This window comes from Hippopotamus amphibius, chromosome 3 (genome assembly GCF_030028045.1).
Source record: "Hippopotamus amphibius kiboko isolate mHipAmp2 chromosome 3, mHipAmp2.hap2, whole genome shotgun sequence".
In the NCBI taxonomy this organism is placed as follows: Eukaryota; Metazoa; Chordata; class Mammalia; order Artiodactyla; family Hippopotamidae; genus Hippopotamus; species Hippopotamus amphibius.
The window spans coordinates 31,185,924-31,207,563 of NC_080188.1; the positions used below are offsets into that span (position 1 = coordinate 31,185,924).

Below are 21,640 nucleotides of genomic sequence, written 5' to 3' on the forward strand. Positions count from 1 at the left end.
CCTCTCCAGTGTGACCACAGGAGGCTCCCTCGATCGTGACTCTCACCCTCGAGCCCTCCCCAGCTTCCACCTTCACGTCCTAGAGCTGGGTCGCTCTGTTCCCAAGTTCCTACTTTGGTACATTGCTGAACTAGTTATCCATTGCTATGTATCAGGTTACTCTAAAATGTAATGGTTTAAAACAATACACATTAATTATCTCACAGTTTCTAGGGTTAGGAATCTGGACATGGCTTAACTGGGATCTCTGCTTGAGTCCCACAAAAGACTGCAATCAAGGGTTTTTTTGGTTTTTGTTTTTATAAATTTATTTATTTATTTTATTGGCTGTGTTGGGTCTTCATTGCTGCACACGGGCTTTGTCTAGTTGCGGAGAGCAGGGGCTACTCTTCATTGTGGTGTGTTGGCTCCTCATTGCGGTGGCTTCTCTTGTTGCAGAGCACAGGCTCTAGGCATGAGGGCTTCAGTAGTTATGGCACATGGGCTCAATAGTTGTGGCTCACAGGCTCTAGAGCACAGGCTCAATAGTTGTGGCGCACAGGCTTAGTTGCTCTGCGGCATGTGGGATCTTCCTGGGGCAGGGATCGAACCCGTGTCCCCTGCATTGGCAGGTGGATTGCCAACCACTGCGCCACCTAGGAAGTTCTGCAGTCAAGTTTTAACTGAGGCAGGATCCATTTCCAGCTTGCTCAGTGGTTGCTGGCAGTTCCTCACGGGCTATTGGACTGAGGGTCTCAATTCTTTACAGGCTGTTTGGCCACAGGCTTCCCTCAGTTCTTTGCCATAAGGGCCTCTCCACCAAGGCAGCTGGAGCATCATCATGGCCAGCAAGAGACAGAGTCTGCTAGCAAGACCAGAGTCACAACCTTTTGTAACCTAATCACAAAAATGACATCCTACCATCATTGCCATATTCTGTGAGTTACAGACAAGTCACCATGTCCAGCCCACACTCCAGGGGAGGTGGATTACACAAGGGTATGAAAATCCAGAGGTGGAAATCTTTGGAGTTCATTTTAGAAATCCGCCTACTACAACTGCCTAGGACTTCCACTCTTTCCCAAAAGTTAGGATCTGTTTTACTGAGAATAATTCTTCTCTGACAGTCGTCTACACCATCTCGGTTGAACCAAGGCAGGAAAATCTCATGACCTCAAATTTTCTCGTACTAATAATAGGTAATGCTTATGTAGTGCTAACTACGTGCCGGGCTTTACATGAGCTTTACAAATATTAACTCATTTAATCCTCACAACAGCTCTCTGAAGTAGATACTCTTGTTAACTCATTTTACAGGCAAAGCAACTGAGTCACTGAGAAAGAAGTATCTTGCCAAAGGTCACACTGCTATTAAGTGGTAGAAATGGGATTTGAGATTCCAGAGTTTGGTTCCAAAATTCTTGCTCTTAACCATTAGGCTTGTCTATAACCTGAGTGTAAGTTGGAATACAATGTTGTCTAGTCTAAGCATGGTATGACATGAAAACAAAACATTAAAAACATAAAACATTAAAAACATCAAACAGTCAAAACCGAAATTCTGACATTTAATTAGCATTAAAGGAGATTCAATCCATACCATACACAACATATTTTCTATCTCAGAGCCTTTCACTTGCCAAGTGCCCCCTGCAAATGTTCCCTGAAAGCCAGCCCAAACTATGTTTTGTTTTCTTTTTTCCCCACTTCTCTCTTAGGTCCTAATTATATGGGTTGACTTGACCTTCTGGCTTCAATCTTTAGTATCTAGTTGATTTAGCCCATGACATGAATTTTACAGAGCAAAGGGTAACCCTGAACTGGATCAAGCCATCAAGAGTTTTACCCCTTTTCCTTACTGTCCAGTCTAGTTTCTCTCTCCCTATTTCTGTATCACAAGAAAAACATAGAATCAGTAGACAGAATTCTCCTTAGAGAGTAGAGGAGAGTGGGAAGCTAAGCAGTGAAGAGAAAATTCTTTTTAGTTGGTGGAGGGCGTGGAGGGGAGAAAGAACAGTAGGCTAGGGATACGTAAGCTGACAACCTTGTTGTTGTCACATTCCAGGGGATGCATGACTGCTATGTTATGTTCGTATTGCCAAGCCTCATCCTGTGATGTGGGGCTACCCCAGCAGACCTGAGAACCCAGGGAAGGGCGGGCAAGCTTCCTTCTCACAGCTCGCTCCTCTGGCTCTTTCCTCTGAGGCTGGGGTAAAGCACACGGAGCATCAGGGAGAATAAGAGATGCTTTCAGCTCTCCAAGCTCCTCTGCCAACCACAGACCTGGGGTCCACACGTTGCTTCCAAGCCTGGGGTCTGTTCACCGGATGATTGTGAGAGCTGATTTGCGAAAGGTGATGCACCCAAACGTCATTTTCTCTCAAAGTCAAACAAGGGAACAGACTCTTAAATCCTGTCGTAGCTACCTCAGCAAAGCCTCTCCAGTAGGTCCCTCTTGTCCATTCCTGCTGCCCACACCCTCAGTCATATCCAGGTGCACTTTAGCTGCTCCCTAAGTCATCCTCCACTTCCTGTCCTGCTCCACCTCAATCCCCTTCACACCACTTTCCTGCTCAAAATCTCTCTCTCTCCCTATAAATCTTCCTCTGAACCTCAAGACCTTCAAAGCCCTCTTTCTAGACATATTCCTCTACGTGTGTGGTATGATCCACCGAAAATAGATGACTCACTGATTGCCAAGCACGCTACACTTTTCTGCTCCTCATTTCCTCTGCCTCTGATCTACTTTCCTCCCCTACGCCACGGTACCAAATGCAAAGACTACCTGAAAAGTTACCGCCCTTGAGAAACATAACCAGATAACTACAACTGAATGTAATTTCTGCCTTCTTTATTTCCCATATCTTTCATTTGATCATCTTTATGGCATTTTTCTTATAGTAGCATATCTATATGCCACCCATTTGTTATAAAGTACCTGCTTTGAGAGAAGAGGTGTTTTCTTGCTAACCTTCAAATAGCCAACAGTGCCCAACAAAGAGCCTCAAATGTTAAACATTCAATAAATAGTAGAAGTTTGGATTGAAATGAAGCTTGCAGGGCTCATATCTCTCCTGTCCTAATTTATTATCCAAATTATCATTTTACATCTTTCACTGGAGTAAACAAAACACATTCCTTTGAAGAGGGAGGACATGAGGGAAAGCACAGTAGAGGCCGTTGACCTGGGTCATGTACATTCCATAGCTTGAGTTTCATCAAACTCCATGTGCATTTAGTCTCTGGGTGTTACCTAGGGGACAACGCCTTTAACTAGCCTGACCTCATGCTTTGCAACCCTCACACGTCAATGTCAGAGGGAGTGTGGCGTGTCAAACAGGAAAAGCATCTACATCAATTCAAGTCTACAAGCATTTGTTGGATTTCTACTATACCCAGCACTCTGCTGAAGTACTGGGGAGAGAGGGATGAATAAGAAAGAGATGCTATGGGAACCTCCGAAGTACAATTCCAGCTACCGTGTGCTGATAGCGTACAATACCAGGCCCTGGACTTGCGTTGTCTCACTTAATCCTCACAGCCATCCCCAGCATTGCCCTCATTTCTAGAGGGGAAAACGGCGGCCTAAAGAGGTCAAGTATTGTGCCCTGGGTCGGCAGCTAGTGGAGCTAGGAGGCAAACCTCGGGCTTAGGACTTACATTCACTCTTAGAAGCACTAACTCTGCTTCCTCAACATGCTTTTGTTCTGCTCAAAATAGATTCTTTCTTCATTCTCTGAGTCTTGCAGTGCGGCTTTGGGGGAAGGAATGTATAATCTAAACAACCTGTCTCCCTTCGCCTCTGGAGATGCCACATGTTCACATGGCACTCGCCGTCCCTCCACCTACAGTGTTCAGGCTGAAAGAGCCCGTGGGCAGAGGCGGGGCCTGCGCGTATAGCTTAAAGGTACCCCTCCCACCTTTCTCTGCCCCGATACTCTTGACTGTGTATCCTATTCTTTTCTATTGTATAGGTTTTCACAAATCTCCTCAAATCCTTTGCGGAACAGGTAATGTATAAGTAAATCAAATATGCCTTATGCCTGTTGGCTGCTCAATATGTCACGTGAATGTAGACTAATTGATGCTTGACATGTGGAGGAGCCTTAGAGAACGTCTTATCCAGTTTTCGTTTTGTTCCACAGAGATGCTTTTGGGGTTATTGGGCACCTTGCCCCACTGCTTCTGGAGCACTCCACTCTAATGTCTTTTGCATATAGAGCATCCTGGAATATTTCCTCTGAAAAATGGATTCTCTGACTAATAAAAGTTCAATTTTTTTATTGGCACCCTTGTGCATTCCTGGTGGGAATGTAAAATGGTGTAGCCACTATGGAAAACAGTTTGGTGGTTCCTCAAGAAATTAAACATAGAATTCGCATATGATCCAGCAATTTTACTTCTGGGTACAGAGCCAAGAGAAGTAAAAGAAGGGACCCAAAAGAAAGAAAAAAGAAGAAGGGACTCAAACAAATACTTGCTCAGCCATGTGCATAGCAGCATTATTCACAAGAGCCAAAAGGCAGAAGCAACCCAATCAAAGGATAGATGGATAAACAAAATGTGGTATATACATACAACAGAATATTGTTCAGATTTAGAAGAGAATTCTGACACATGCTACAACCTGTGAACCTTGAACATAGATGAACGTTAAAGACATTATGCTGAGTGAAGTCAGTCACAAAAGATCAAATACTATATGATTCCACTTATATGAGGTACCTATAAAAGGCAAATTCATAGAGACAGAAAGTAGAATGGTGAGTGTCAGGGGAGGGCAGAGGGAGGGTTGAGGAGTTACTTTACACGTATGAAATTTCAATCGGGGGCTTCCCTGGTGGCGCAGTGGTTGAGAATCTGCCTGCCAATGCAGGGGACATGGGTTCGGCCCCTGGACCGGGAAGATCCCACATGCCATGGAGCAACTAATCCCTGTGCGCCAAAAGTACTGAGCCCACACACTGCAACTACTGAAGCCCACGTGCCTAGAGCCTGTGCTCCGCAACAAGAGAAGCCACCACAATAAGAAACCTGTGCAGCGCAACTAAGAGTAGCCCCTGCTCACCACAACTAGAGAAAGCCTGTGTGCAGCAAGGAAGACCCAATGCAGCCAAAAATAATAAAATAAAATAAATAATAAAATAAATCTTAAAAAAAATTCAATTGGGAAGATGAGAAAGTTCTAGAGATGGATGGTGATGGTGCTTGCACAACAATGTGATTATATTTAATGCCACTGAACTACATACACTTAAAAGTGGCTAAAGTGATACATTTTGTTACATATATTTTACCATGTTTTTTTAAAAGTTCAAATTCTAAGTCAGACAGAGAAAGACAAATACTGTATATTATCATTTATATGTGGAATCTGAAAAAAAAAAAACCCCCCAAAAAACCACTAGTGAATATAGCAAAAAGAGAGACAAATTCACAGATACAGGAAACAAACTAGTGGTTACCAATGGGGAAAGGGAATGGGGGAGGGGGCAAGATAGGTGTGGGGAGTAAGAGGTACAAACTACTAGGTATAAAATAAGCTACAACGATATGTAGTACAACACAGAGATCTATCTTTATATTTTTAAGAAAGGGGCAGAGGGGGTGTCAGCTGAGGTCCATCACTTTTTTTTTTTTGCCCCCCCTTCACCCCTATAGATTGTCAGCAGTAAGTGAAATTCTTAATGAAAAAGAGGGGAGCCCTGTGCTAGGAGTCCCCATAAACACGTACTGTAATTCTTTGTATATAGAAAAAAAATTACTGTAAAGTTTAACTTTACTCTTAAAAAAACAAAAGCAAAAAAAAAAAACACAGGAAATACAGCCAATAATTTATAATAACTATATATGGAGTATAATATTTAAAAACTGTAAATCACTGTTATACACCTGAAACTTATATAATATTGTAAATCAACTATACCTCAATTAAAAAAAAAGTTCAATGTCTCATTTAATAGAAGAATCTGAGTTTCAAGGTGAAGTGGCTTGTCCAAGGTGACTCTGCAAAGCAAGGAGCACAGTTGGGAGTAGTAGAACCCAGGGCTGCTGGCAGTCAGGCCATGGCTCTCCCTGTTGTAATATACTCCCTCCTCCCCAGGAGGAGGGGTTCAAAGGAGACCCAAGGGAGACTCTGGAGATCATCACCCTCTAGAGCCAGGAAGTGTTTCCACAGCAGCCCATCCTCCCTGCCCATGGCCTTGCTATCTTCATTCTACTCTCCGCTCCCTTTTCTCCCTGAACTGAATGTTCTTTTTCTTTTTTGGCCCCACAGCTTGTGATAGCTAATTCCCTGACCAGGGATCGAATCCGCTCCGCTCTGCAGTGGGAGCGCGGAGTCTTAACCACCCGACTGCCAGGGAAGTCCCTGAACTGCATGTTCTTGATGGTCAATGCAAGCAAGGTCCTCACGGCAAGGCCCTGGAGAAGCAAACACAGATGGAATGGCTCCAGCGGAAAATGTATGTGTCCGTGGGAGTTTCCCTATTTTTTGCAACTCTCTTGGCTCCTGTTGGGATTCCATTCAGAGTGGACTTCCCAGCCCTAGGTTGGCTCCCAAGGCAAGAGCTTTACTTTTCCACGCGCCTCTCTCCTGGGCTTGCTGGTCCTCTCCCGTGGATGCTCCTGACTGCCACGCTCCCGCGGCTCAGTTGGGCTTGAGCAACACCTGCGTTACTGGAGAAGCGTGCCCTGGCAAGCTCTGAGGGCACGTCCCATCCGACTGAGAGAGGGCACACCCTTGAGAAACAGGTTGTTTCACCCACTGCAAAAACATCTGCTCCCTCAGAGGTCTCAGTGTACCAGGGGAGAGACTTTAGAGACACCAGAGTCAAGATTTGGCTCTTGGGATAGATGAAAGGCTTAGCCCAGGGCAGGAGGGCAATGAAATGTGTTGAGAGTTTGAAAACCACTCTGAGAGCTAAGATGAACCTTCCACTAATAGAGCAGCTAGTGCCCTCAAGGGAAACAACTCTTTCCATCTTTGGTCAACAAATATGTATGGAGGACCTCCTACAGACTGGATACCGTCTTAGGAGCTGGTATATGCTGGTGAATGAGAGAAATAAGTCTTCTGCCTTCATGGAGCTTACAGTCTCGTGGAGGAAGCAGAAGATAAGTAAGGAAACAACTAAATAAATAAGAACATTATAAACTAAGACGTACGAGGGAGGAAACAGTGAGATGATGACAGATAAGGGTGGCAGGAGGGGGTGGTTTTGCTGCAACTTTACATGAGGTGGTTAGAGCAGGCCACACTGAGAACGTGACCCTAAGCTGAGACCTGAAACATAAGAAGCCAAATCTGTGAAAAGCCAGAGGAACAACATATGCAAAGGCTACAAGAAAGAACCAGGGTGGCATCTGTGAGGACCAGAAGGGTCCCCAGTGTGGCTAGAGGATGGGGCGTGGAGGAGAGATAAGAGACCAGGACAGGCAAGTCCTGGTGGGCTACAGTAAGGTGTCTGGCTTTTATCCTGAGGGGAGTCGGGAAGCCTTCGAAGGTTTAAACATAGATGGATGTCCGCACGTGTCAGGTCTGCAGCCTCTGCTCTACCAGCTGAGCTATCAAAGTGTCCACTGGAGGTTTACACACAGATGGAAACGGTTCTGAGCAGACCTCACCTCCTTGGCTGAGACCTTCCTATCCTGACCATTTAACTCTCCAAATTGCTGGGCTCCGGGTGTAAATAAGCCCTTCTTGGCCCTCATGCTAAAGGGTAGAAAGTGGGCTGTCAAAAATTCCAGAGACCCACGAGATTCCTAAAAGGCCTGGACCATGTTAAGTCAACCTTCATAAGTTTCCATCCCTTTGTCTCCTTTTAAGGGATTGGAATTCAGCATTAAAAGCCTCCTCCTGTCTGAGGCCTGAGAAAGCAGAAGAGAAGCACGGAGCATATCACAGATCTCACCACATCTGGAATAAAGATCAAGCCAGCTGCTCTTTAAATTCAAAGTGCAGATGTCCTTTCCTGCCTCCTCTCACTTAACAACTAATGCTGATGAATGACACATTCATCAGAAATCTATCTGGGCATATTTTCCTTATTTGCCAAAGCCACAATTAACCCTAATCAGGGCTCACCCATCTGTTCTCCATTGTCCCACCCCCACCCACAGAGGACAGCCCAACCCACTCCCCACCCGTAACCCAGAAAAATAGAAACTGCTTTATGAGAGCATGTGGACCCAGAGCCCTCTGACGGAGGAATCATCTGCATTTTAGGCCAAGCATTGGAACACTGTGCAGAGATTCCATTTCCCAGCCTCCTCTGCAGCTGGCTGTGGCCCTGTGGCTAAGTTCACCAATGGAACATGAGCAGGAGAGATGTGTGTAACTCATGCCCGGTTTGCTTTTTAAAAGAAATTGCTTCCCTGGACTTTCTCCTCTCCCCTTCCTGCCAGCTGGCAAGTGACAGGTCTCACCGTTAAACACGTGGATGAGAACAACGCACTGAGCCAGAGGTTCCCAAACTTTCCATTTCATAGCACCCTTGGTGTCTCAGTAATTTTATCATGGTGCGCCTGGACCAAAAGAAAGAACCAATCATTCTGTTTTTTAAGTAGTTTTGCCCAAACAACCCAATAAGTACTTATGTCCTAACCAATTAGTGTCAAGAACTGTGAAGAGTCTGAGATTTTATCCTATTTGTAAACTAACGAGTTAGCCAGCCACAATTTCATGGATGTTGGCAGAAGACATGAGACTCTTGGGTCAGAGACAATGGAATGCGTTACTCATGGCTGTAGCAATAGTCAGCGTGTCAGCATTGGCTCTGCTTTCCCAAGCTCCAGTTCCTATGGGGCCAAGTGAGGAGGGCGGTGTGACACCTGCACGGGCAGCAAGTGGTGCTGCCAAGCTTTGGCAACCTGAGTCTTTTATAATGGGTAGTAAGCCTGCCTGAACTTTGCCCTAGAGGGAAATGTTATTTCTATTATATTAGACAATGAGTAGACCCACTCTTTGTTCCAGAGACAGTCACTATCTCTGTCTTCCAAGCCTATTAGTTATATAAGCATCCTTGAAAAGATAGCCTGGATCCAAGGCAGTCAATGCTTCTGCTTATAACATATGCAAAACCATGAGAGATCCATGGAGAATTGTCTCCCAACATTTAGTAGGCATTTGTAACAAATAATATATGTAAATTGAAAGAAAAATATTTTATTTTAAACAACTGCAATCACTTGGTGATGGAATGCGTACACCTACAGGGCACTGCACAGCTCCTCAAACGTTGGAATTAGATTGGACACCACTACCCCATTCCCTGTTCCACGTTGATTTTCTTTCTTCTTTTTTAAACAGGCAATAGACTGCATATATTTAGAGTGTACAATTTCATAATTTTTTTCTTATTAGTAATGTACATATGGCAATCCCAATCTCCCAATTCATCCCCCCCCAACCCTCCCCGCTTTCCCCACTTGGTGTCCATATGTTTGTTCTCTACATCTGTCTCTATTTCTGCCTTGGAAACCAGTTGATTTGTACCATTTTTCTACATTCTGCATATATGTGTTAATAAACGATATTTGTTTTTCTCTTTCTGACTCACTTCACTCTGTATGACAGTCTCTGGGTCCATCCATGTCTCTAAAAAATGTCCCAGTTTCAATCCTTTTTACAGCTGAGTAACATTCCATTGTATATATGTACCACATCTTTTTTATCCATTCACCTGTTGATGGACATTTTGGTTTCTTCCATGTCCTGGCTGTTGTAAATAGTGCTGCAATGAACATTGGAGAGCATGTGTCTTTTTGAATTATGGTGTTCTCTGGGTATATGCCCAGTAGTGGGATTGCTGGGTCATATGGTAACTCTATTTTTAGTTTTTCAAGGAACCTCCATACTGTTCTCCATAGTGGCTGTATCAATGTACATTCCTACCAACAGTGCAAGTGTTCCCTTTTCTTCACACCCTCTCCAGCGTTTCCTGTTTGTAGATTTTATGATGATGCCCAGTCTAACTGGTGTGAGGTGATACCTCATTGTCATTTTGATTTGCATCTCTCTAATAATTAGTGATGTTGAGCAACTTTTCATGTGCCTCTTGGCCATCTGCATGTCTTTTTTGGAGAAATGCCTATTTAGGTCTTCTGCCCATTTTTCGATTGGGTTGCTTGTTTTTTTGATATTGAGCTGGATGAACTGTTTACATATTTTGGAGATTAATCCTTTGTCTGTTAATTCATTTGCAAATATTTTCTCCCATTCTGAGGGTTGTCTTTTTGTCTTGCTTACCACATTGATTTTCCTAGAGGACTTGCTTTTTATCGCGGCAACCACCAAAAACCTAGATTCAGAAATATCTCATGTCGTCAAAAGGAAAGCAGTGCTATCTGATGTTGAAACTGTGAACTACCTCAAGCTAGTAGTTTATGTGGTGTATATCAGATGTTGAGGACACTGTGTTTTCCTCAAAAATTTAACACATCCTGTGGTGCTCCCGTGAGTTCACTGAGGCTCTTTGGGACAACTTGGGAACTGCAGCCCTAAGCAGTGGTGGAAGAAGCATTGATTCTGAATGACCTCACAGAGTAGCTCTGTCTTGGTAGCCTAGACTAAATGGTTGTTCTATCAGAGAGAAATAAACTTCTGTCCTCTTTCAGTCAGATTTGTGGATGTTTTTGTTACAGTGGCATAGTCTTTATCCTAACTAGTACAATCTCCTAATACATTTGGCTGTGTCTCATAATGTAGTATTTGATGACATGTTCTTACATTGTGAAAAACAGTATTCACTACGTGTTTTTTGTTTTTGTCTTTCCAACCTCAGTCATCACCTCAGTTGACATTTATTGAGTCCCTGCTATGCCCTGGCAGTGGGCTAAGCATCCTTTCACATCTAAGTCCACTTCTATGTTCCTCAGTCCCCTCAGCCGCAGGCCTGCTGCTCTTGGCCACTTAGCCACGTCTAAGCAAGTCCCCTCCCCATTTAGCAAATAGGGTCTGGAAGCTGCATTGATGCTTTACTCCCGGGAGCAGCTGGTGTGCCTTTGTGGCTGGCTGGGCTTGGACTTGGAACTCAATGAGAAGAACTTGGGTGATCTGAACTGATACACATGGGTCAGTCCTTTTTGGCCAGTCTGGTTAGGACTAAGAACCTTCAGGTAGAAAGCCAATCTGACACATCCAACAAGACACAGAGTGTCAGAAAGCACACAGGCAACAAGACAGAAGGTACTTGTTTTCACTGCCTAGTGTTGAGCTGACCTGAACTGCTGCTGGGGTAGTGTACACTGTGTGTGTCTGTGAACAAAGGAAGCAGGAAGGAGAACAGAATCTGGCCAGTCAGTGATCGAAGGGATAGAAGAGACGAGGGATGGCTGGGCTGGCGTTGGGTAGTGTTGGGAGAAGCAGGCCCTATGCCCACTCACTATTTTGCAACCTGGGACGCGCGCGCGCGCACACACACACACACACACACACACACACACACACACACACACTGAGCTAGGAATGGGACCTGACACCCTCCAGTTCTGCAGCATGGAGAGAAGAGAATGCTGAAAGAGTTTGTCTTCCCACACCCAAAATGAGTGACATTTTAATGTACATTGACAGGAAACTTGACCCAATAAGAGTCCTAGAATTTGAATAATTCATGTCAGCTTTCTTCTTGAGGGCAGAATAGGGAAGAAGAGAAAGCTGATGGAGGGTACACTTTGCCTCTATTAAAGCATATTCTGTGTAATACTCATGGACTTATTATAACAGGAAGAGTTCATTTACCTAAGGACTTCAGAAGGGTTGAAATAAGGCAAGATTTTTGGTAAGCTTTGAATAAATGAGAAAATTTATCTTTGATTTCTGGTTTCAAAATCCACTGTTATGTTATTTTTTAACTTGTAGATTGGCTTAAACTACTGTTTTATTGGAAATACAACTATTATTTTATTGAAAGATAAATATACACATAAAAAGAATCAAGCAGTACAACTCAGCCAATATGATGGGTGAAAAGTGATGCCTTGTTTTTATTTTCACTTCTTTAATGATGAATGAAGTGGAGCATCTCTTCCAATGTTTAAAAGCTCTTTCTGTGAACTGCCTATTCATAGCCTTCATCCATTTTTTTCTTTTCATGTTATTAGTATTTTTCCTACTGTTTTGAAAGAGTTCTTTGTATATAAAGGAAATTAGCATTTTGTCTGTCATAATTGTTTTAAGTACTTTTCTGGGATCTTTTACTTTGTTGAAGGTATTTTTTCCATCCAGAATTTTTTTTTTTTTTTTTGCCACACCGCAGGGCATGTGGGATCTTAGTTCCCCAACCAGGGATCGAACCGTGGCCCCTGCAGTGGAAGTGTGGAGTCTTAACCAATGGACTGCCAGGAAAGTCCCCACCATGCAGAAATTTTTGATAATTTAATATTTTTTTATATATATTCAAGGTAACATGTCTTTTTCCATTCTGGGATTTTAAATACTATTTTCAATGTTTTCTTCTAATAATTTATAGGCTACACTCTAGGTTTGCATCTTTTCCCCATTTGGAATTTCTTTCAGTGCATAGAATTAACTGGAGACTTAGCTTTGCTTTTCTTCAGATGGCCAGCCAGTTGTCCCAGCACCATTCACTAAAAAGTCCTTATTTCTTCTGATTTGAAATGCCATCTTTATCATAGCCTAAATGTTCACAGTTTTGGGGGTGATTTCAGAGTTCCCTTTCCTGAGGCATTGGTTTGACTGTCTATTCACCATCTAGTACCAACCTATTTTAATTAGCAGCTATATTAAATTTAAAATACGTATTATTTGTCAGATGTGCAAAGATAATAGCTTACATTTATTAACACTTGAACTGAACCCTGCAATTGCTAATTTTTTTTTTTTTTTACTATTTTTGAACCTTAAAATTATTAATTTCAAATGGCTCAACCTGAGATATTCAGGTTCATTGCTAAGCACTTTACAAAAATTAATTCACTGAATCTGCACAACAGCCCAAAAGTAAGTATTATTACCCTCCTTGTTTTAGAGATTATGTAACTGAGGCAACGAAAGATTAAGTAATTTGCTGAAAGTCACACAGCTAGAAAACGGCAGAGCTGTGATTTTAATTTAGTAAATTCTAATTTACTCTGAAGCCGTGCGTATACTATTAACTACCATACTTTACAGGCTCTGTAAAGAAAAAAAAAAAGACAAGAGAAGGAAGCTGTCAACGTGCAGGGTAGGTAAGGATGTAAGAAAACACACTCACTCATTACATATATTAATTGTTACCAATTTTCTAGAAAATAATTTGTTAATATGCGTCACCATTTAAAATACACCTACCTTTCATAGCAATTCAACTCCTGAAAATGTACCACAATGACCTAAGAGTTCAGAAACACAGAGGAGTGTCTATTGGGATGGTCACCATCGCATGGTCGACAATGGTGAAACACCGGAAGTAACCGAAATGTCCATCAAGAAGCGGTTGGTTCAGCCCCCGGCGAGGCCACGTTCGTCCCCTGCGGAGGCTCGGTCCCCTACCTCGCGGGGTGCACGCCTCTGATGTGTATGCATTGCCTTCAAAGAAACTAGTGGCTCTTCAGTTAAGATCCGTTTTTAGTAAGTATAAGTCAAAGTCATTCTGTGAGAAACTTCTCTCCTGGGTGAAGAGCAGCGACTGCGCCAAAGTTGTTCTTTGCAGCAGTCACTGGTTCCACCGTAATAACCTCCAGCTCCGCAGTACTCCCTTCAGGTACCTACTTACACCTTCCCTGCAAAAATGTGTTCAGAATAAAATACAGAGCCTTAACTGGGAAGAAATGGAAAAAAGCCCGTGCATTCCCTAAATAGACGATTCTGAGTTTTGCGTCCATATTCTGTATCACACACATACACAGAAACACTCGATGACCAACTCTATGACGTTCTAAAGAAATCCTGATGGCGATTCTGCTGAAATTCGTCTCAGCAGGAGACAACATCCCAGATGCATTAGGTCTTGTTGAATATCTTTATGAATGGCTTCAGATAATCAAACCATGTTGCAATGACCCCTCGGCATCTGCCTTGCGATGGAAAATGCCCAGTTCCTGGAGGTTACTCTTTGGTAGTGGTCTTCCCCCTGCTCTTTTCTGATCCGTTTTCAGTTTTATACCTTATGTCCCAAGACACTTATTACCAACACAACTGTTAAACAACTATATTAAAAGAATGTATTAGGAAATCTTTACTTTTCACAGAAAAATCTCAAAAGAAAAATGGATTGTTAAGAGGTTGTTTTTGCCATGCTTTTCATCATATACAACAAATGTAAGTTTTGTGCAACAAAATGTTTCCTAAGTGGAAAAAAAGAAAAAAGAAAAAAAAAAAAAAAAAAAAAGAAGGGGTTGGTTACATAAATTACACTACATCTGCACAATGCAGCCAGCAGAAGGATCATGGCTATCTAAAGTCTTGGGCGAGGAAGCCACCTGGGTCCATTATAATAGACACACCAGGATAAAGCTTCTCTAGTCATAGGGCTGGGCTTACATGGAGATACAGTTGGTGGTTGCCTGGTAATGACAAATGTGAGAGTCAGAGAAGCTCCCTGTCTACCTTCACTTCAAAGTACCGCTCATGCCTGATGTTCTCCCACACATCCCTTTAGGCTGATCTTTGGTCCTCACAGTCCTGTCTACCCACTGCAGTGATATTCTGCGAAGTAGAACCCATCATCTCTAACTGCCTATAATAAAGATACGCTTTCCTTTCACAAGAGTTGTGAGTGGCAGCATGCATTTTAATAAGTATTTCAGTAAGAGCCTAAAACAAAGAAATAAAGGCAAAGGAGCAAAATAAAAGTTGTTGAGCACCTTCTTGAGGACAGTGGACCCCCCTTTCACTTGTGGGTAAGGTTCAAAGGCAAGCATGTTGGGTAAAAGTTGCATAGGGTCAAAATGAATCTTGAATATTTCTTAAATCACCTAGAAAATATTGTATACATAGAGTGATGTACATAGTCTCTTACAGTAATATGTATGTATCAGTGTAAAACATACACCTTGCATTATGATAAAAGTTACAGATAAAGAGAGTATTTCAGGATGTTTAATTACATAAAAGAGGGCAAAGGAGAAAAAAGGCAAGTGTTATTGAATTTACATAAGCTAATTTTGTGTATGATATAGCTCCCGTTCTACTTTACACAATTTAACAATACTTTCAGCCACACTGAAAGCTGATCACTTGCAGTCTCAGAAAGGTTAACCAATGTTCCCAAAGGCACACAGCTAGTCGATGCTGGAGACAGGACTTGAACCCAGACTTACCTGATACCAGGGTAAGTTTTTCCACTTCACCACAGTGCCTTGCTTCTTGATCTCTGCCCCAACAAGGGTCAGGAGCCCCTCAGTTATGAACGTCATGATTTTGCCCTAAATTGGCCCTGGTCTTATCTACATGAATGTTAAATATGTATGTTTAACATGAATGTTTAAATGATATGTAACAGATAATCTCATGCTGTCATTTAGACAGAGACAGAGAGTGAGAAACAGCCGCCCCAATGCACCCAAATTCACATATCACTTCAAAATTAGCATTTAAAAACAAAATAAATCTCTTTTTAATAACACCCTTGGAGTTCACTGTTTCTTATTACTTACTTTCCATCCAAAATTTAGATGGAGTTCAGGTTCAGTTATAAACTCCAGAAGCTAGGCTGGGAACAGAAAATATGATGATTTGCCCATGTGGAATAAGAGAACTGGAATTTAGCCTCTCAATAAATCTTGGAACATTAAAGAACTGCCCTGTTCATAAATCATGACCCAGAGAACTCTTCCCACTGGCCTGGAGAAGTACATGTGGCAGTTTACTTTCTGTCTGAGACGTTAGGTGTTAAAAATATACATCACTTACTTTTGAGAAATCGAGGCTTGGGCTTTATCCTACCTCTGTGCTGCAAGAACTCATTGAAGCTCTCTGAGGTCAGGCAGAATCAAACAGGAAATTACTCAGTAAAGACACTTTCACTATCCAGGGCTCATGAGAAATTCACAGCAAAGACAATTTTGTTTTTATTTTGGTTGTGCTGTGCAACTTGTGTAATCTCAGTTCCCAGATCAGGGATCAAACCCCGGCCACAGCAGTGAAAGCTCTGAATCCTAACCCCTGGATAATCAGGGAACTCCCAGAATAATTTTGATTGAAGATGAGTTTACAACCAAAAACTCACATCACATTGATGTGGTTTGCCCTGCTCCTAGGAAGAATTGGCAGCCCTAACAAACGGGAGACTGAGGATTTCAGAACTGGAAATAGTCAAACAACCTGAAAGATGGTGAGAATTTGATTATTGCTTTCACATGGCATTTTGCATGGCCTCTTTATGAGACTAACATATCAGCTAACTGGATTTCTGCTACTGGTGGAGATTCGCTGAGTTTACTCAAGTGGAGAAAGAGATCAGAGTTCAACTTTCAAAACAGGAGCGCAGCACCTTTGAATTGACTGGGCCAGGATAATTTGGCTTCCATAGTTTGGAAAATAGAATTAAGGGTTTATTGAAACCCAGGAATTCTCTTAAAGTTAGAAGCCTGGGTCTCAGCCATTTACTACATCATCACTTGCTCCAAACAAATGTGAGGATTATGAGTAGGAAGGAGTCATGATGAGATAGGAATGAAAGCTTTTTCTCTTTATGTTTTTGTATTCTATCAAAGGGAGAGTGAAAGTGTGTTTCTCAAAAATCTTTCTTATTTGGTAAAATGAATCAAATCACAAACCATTTTTCTAGGAACTGGAAAGAGGAAGAGTATTTGAACTAAGGGCTTATTTGTATGTGTAAAAGACAGTAGGTGAGAAGTACTTGGTTACTTTTAATCAAGCTGTTAATGATATCAAGACAAAATTTAAAACACATTGTTAATGAATTTGAAGAGCAAGTACTTTGAGAGCAACTGACAACTAAATTCAGAAATGAACATTTTATTCCACAACGATTCTTTGTGCTTAAAACATAAGCTCACTATTAAATTACTTGGTTGTTTCCCGCACGGACATCAAAGGATTAGAATATGTTATCAGCGTTATCCGGGAAAATTATACTTTATGTTCTTGCTGAATTGTTTATGGCGCAACTACATATGAAGAATTTCTACTTTTCTTCATTAGCTGAAGGTAGCTTAAATAAATTTCTCTGTTCCTAGTTTTTCAATGACAAAAACTTGAAAACCATTAGACTTGGCAGGCAGAGCAAATGGCCTTGGAACTGGTCCAGGATAATGGTCCAGTCAGTCGTGGGATCAGAGGGACTAACTTGTTTTTCATACTCTGCACCACCCCCTCCACCCACTCGTCCCCCAGATCATGGGGGTCATTCACCCTTACCATCTCATCCTGTGAGACATTTAGTGGTTTACTGATGAAATTAGTGCCTGTTTTGTTAGAAGCACGTATTACTTTTATTCTTTTCTCTCCACTGTTTTAGTTGCTCCGCGGCACGTGGGATCTTCCTGGAGCAGAGCTTGAACCCACGTCCCTTGTGTTGGCAGGCGGATTCTCAACCACTGTGCCACCTAGGAAGCCCATATTACTTTTCAATATAGGTTGTTGCTAAATGTCTACCTTAGGGGACAAGTAAAAAAAACAAGTTCTTATTTATATAATGGAATACTACTACACAAAGAAAGAATAAGGGCACTCAAAATATGGATACAAAAGTTTCTCTAAGATGTAAAACATGACAAAATGAAAGCACGTTGCAAAAATAGTATATATAACAATGGAATATTAATTAAGCACCAGTGAGAATGCCTAAATTACAACTACATCTGTCAATATGGGAGAATCTCACAAACAAAATGTCGAGAGAAAGAATCCAGGCACTATCTTATTGAATAATTCCATTTATGTAAGGTATACAGACTGTAAAAGTACCTTATGCTGTTAAAAGTCAAGGTTGCCCCCATTTATATAAAGAGAGCAAAAGTCTACTGTTAAAAATCAGAATAGTGGACTCTTGAGGGATGTAGTGACTGAAAGGGACATTGAGGGGGCCATGGGGTTCAGGTAGTGATGTTTCTTGATCTCAGTACCAGTAACATAAATTTGTCAAGTGTATGAAAATTAATTGATGTGTCCATTATTCTTTATGTTATACTTCAGTTAAAAGGTTTTTAAATTTTAAAGTGTGCACAGGATGCTACCATTTGTGAGGTAACATCTCTGGAAGTAAAATAAGAGACAAACTGTCTCTCTGTTTCCTGTGAACAAGCAAACTGTATAATAGGGAGACTGGGTGACTGGAGGAATGAAAGAGGAAATTTTCAAGTTTACACCCTTTTATACTTTTTGACTTTTGAATCATTTGAACATGTTATCTATTCAAAAAATTAACTTTTTGATAGTTTTTTATTTTTATTTTTTATGATAGTTTTTTTTTTTTTTAATTAGTTCTACTTTTTTTTTTCCTGTGTCGGGTCTTTGCGGCATTTGGGATATTTCCTTGCAGTGCGCAGGCTCTTCATTGAGGCATGCGGCCTTCTCACTAGTTGTGTCATGTGGGTTTTCTCTCTCTAGTTGTAGTGCGCAGGCTCTCTTGTTGAGGCGTGCGAGCTCAGTAGTTGTGGCATGTGGGCTTAGTTGCCCCGATGCATATGAGATCTTAATTCCCTGACCAGGGATTGAACCAGCATCCCCTGCATTGCAAGGTGGATTCTTTACCACTGGACCACCAGGGAAGTTCCTCTGATTTTTTTAAAATTAATTAATTAATTTATTTATTAATTTTTTATTTTTTGGGTGGCGGGGTGCGTTGGGTCTTCATTGCTGTGCGCGGGCTTCCTCTAGCGGCTGCTAGCGGGGGCTCCTCTTTGTTGTGGTGCTTGAAGCATTTCATTGCTGTGGCTTCTCTTGTTGCGGAGCACGGGCTCTAGGCGCACAGGCTTTAATAGTTGTGGCTCACAGGCTCTAGAGGGCAGGCTCAGTAGCTGTGGCGTACGGGCTTAGTTGCTCCACGGTATGTGAGATCTTCCTGGACCAGGGATCAAACCCATGTCCCCTGCATTGGCAGGAGGATTCTTAACCACTGCACCACCAGGGAAGACCCTGATAGTTTTTTAAGAATTATTTTAAGAGTAAATTTACACTGGGCATGCCGCTCAATATAATCATGTTGTTTTAATTTTTTATTGAAGTATAGATGATTTACAATGCTGTGTTAGTTTCAGGTGTACAGCATAGTGATTGGGTGAATAAATATATACATATATATATATCCCTTTTCAGATTCTTTTCCATTATAGGTTATTATAAGCTATTGAATGTATTTCCCTGTGTTATACAGCAGGACCCTCTTGTTTATCATTTTTATATTAATCCCAAATTCCTAATTTATCCCTTGCTTCCCAATTTCCCATTTGGCAACCAAAAGTTTATTTTCTATGTCTGTGAGTCTCTTTCTGTTTTGTAAATAAGCTCATTTGTATCATTATTTTTAGATTCCACATATAAGTGATATCATATGGTATTTATCTTTCTCTGTCTGATTTATTTCACCTAGTATGATAATCTCTAGGTCCATCCATGTTGCTGCAAATGGCATTATTTCATTCTTTTTTATGACCGAGTATTATTTTCCACTGTACATATATACCACATCTTCTTTATCCATTCATCTGCCTATGGACACTTAGGTTGCCTTCATATCATGGCTATTGTAAATAGTGCTGCTATGAACATTGGGGTGCATGTATCTTTTCCAGTTAGATTTTTCATCTTTTCTGGATATATGCCCAGAAGTGGGACTGCTGGGTCATATGGTAACTCTATATTTTAGTTTTTAAAGAAACCTCCACATTGTTCTGCATAGTAACTGCACCAATTTGCATTCCCACCAACAGTGTAGAATAGTTCCCCTTTTCTCCACACCCCCTTCATCATTTATTATTTGTAGACTTTTAAAATTGAAGTCTAGTTAACTCACGATGTTGTGTTAATTTCTGCTGTACAGCAAAGTGATTCAGTTATACATATATATGCATTCTTTTTGAAAATATTCTTTTCCATTATGGTTTATCACAAGACACTGAATATAGTTCCCTGTGCTCTACAGTAGGACCTTGTTGTCTATCCATTCTATATATAATAGTTTGCATCTGTTAATCCCAAACTCCCAGTCCATCCCTCCTCCACCCACCTCCCTCTTGGCAACCGCAAGTCTCTTCTCCATGTCCACGAATCTATTTCTATTTCATAGATGTGTGCATTTGTGTCATATTTTAGATTCCACATATAAGTGATATCATATGGTATTTGCCTTTCTCTTTCTGACTTACTTTACCTAGTATGATAATCTCTAGTTACATCCATGTTGCTACAAATGGCATTATTTCATTCCTTTTATGGCTGAGTAGTATTCCACTGTATATATGTACCACATCTTCTTTATCCATTCATCTGTCAATGGACATTTAGGTTGTTTCCATGTCTTGGCTATCATGAATAGTGCTACTATGAACGTAGGGCATGCATGTAACTTTTGGAATTAGAGTTTTGTCTAGATATATGCCCAGGAGTGGGATTGCTGGATCACATGGCAACTCTATTTTTAGTTTTTTGAGGAACCCCATATGGTTCTCCATAGTGGTTGTACCAATTTACATTCCCACCAACAGTGTAAGAGGATTCCCTTTTCTCCACACCCACTCCAGCATTTATTATTTGTAGACTTTTTAATGATGGTCATTCTGACCAGTGTGAGGTGATACCTCATTGTACTTTTTGTTTTGTTTTGTTTTGTTTGTTTGTTTTTAAATTTTATTTATTTATTATTTTTTGGGGGGTACACCAAGTTCAATCATCTGTTTTTATACACATATCCTCGTATTCCCTCCCTCCCTCGACTCCCCCCCACCCCTCGTTGTACTTTTGATTTGCATTTCTCTAATAATTAGTGATGATGAGCCTCTTTTCATGTGCCTATTGGCCATCTGTATGTCTTCTTTGGAGAAATGTCAATTTAGGTCTTCTGCCTATTTTTTGATTGGACTGTTTGCTTTTTGTTGTGGTTGTTATTGAGTTGTATGGGCTGTTTGTATATTTTGGAAATTAAACCCTTATAGGTCTCATCATTTGCAAATATTGTCTTCCAGCCTGTAGGCTGTCTTTTCATTTTGTTGATGGTTTCCTTTGCTGTCCAAAAGCTTATAAATTTGATTAGGTCCCATTTGTTTATTTTTGCTTTTATTTCTTTTGCGTTAGGAGACTGACCTAAGAAAACATTGCTGGGGAATTCCCTGGTGGTCAATTGGTTAGGTCTCAGCACTTTCACTGCCAGGGCCTGGGTTCAATCCCTGGTTGGGGAACTAAGATCCTGCAAGCAGTACAGTTCAGTGCAGCCAAAAAAAAACCAACCAACCAAAACAAAACAAAAAAAACCACATTGCTACAATTTATGTCATCGAATGTTTTGCCTGTGTTCTCTTCTAAGAGTTTTATGGTATCATGACTTATATTTGTCTTTAAGCCATTTTGAGTTTATTTCTGTGTATGGTGTGAGGAGTGTTCTAACTTCCCTGGCTTAGAACCAGTGAAGTTCTGTGGCTGTCCAGCTTTCCCAACACACTTGCTGAAGAGACTGTCTTTTCTTCATTGTATATTCCTGCCTCCTTTGTCAAAAACTAACTGAGTGTAGGTGTGCGGGTTTATTTCTAGGCTCTCTATGCT

The 21,640-nt window shown here is 41.4% G+C and overlaps 1 pseudogene; it reads left to right on the plus strand.

Moving 5' to 3' along the window:
* The first annotated feature begins 13,361 nt into the window (after window positions 1-13,361).
* LOC130848425 (proteasome assembly chaperone 2-like) lies at window positions 13,362-14,065 on the plus strand (annotated as a pseudogene).
* Window positions 14,066-21,640: the final 7,575 nt, after the last annotated feature.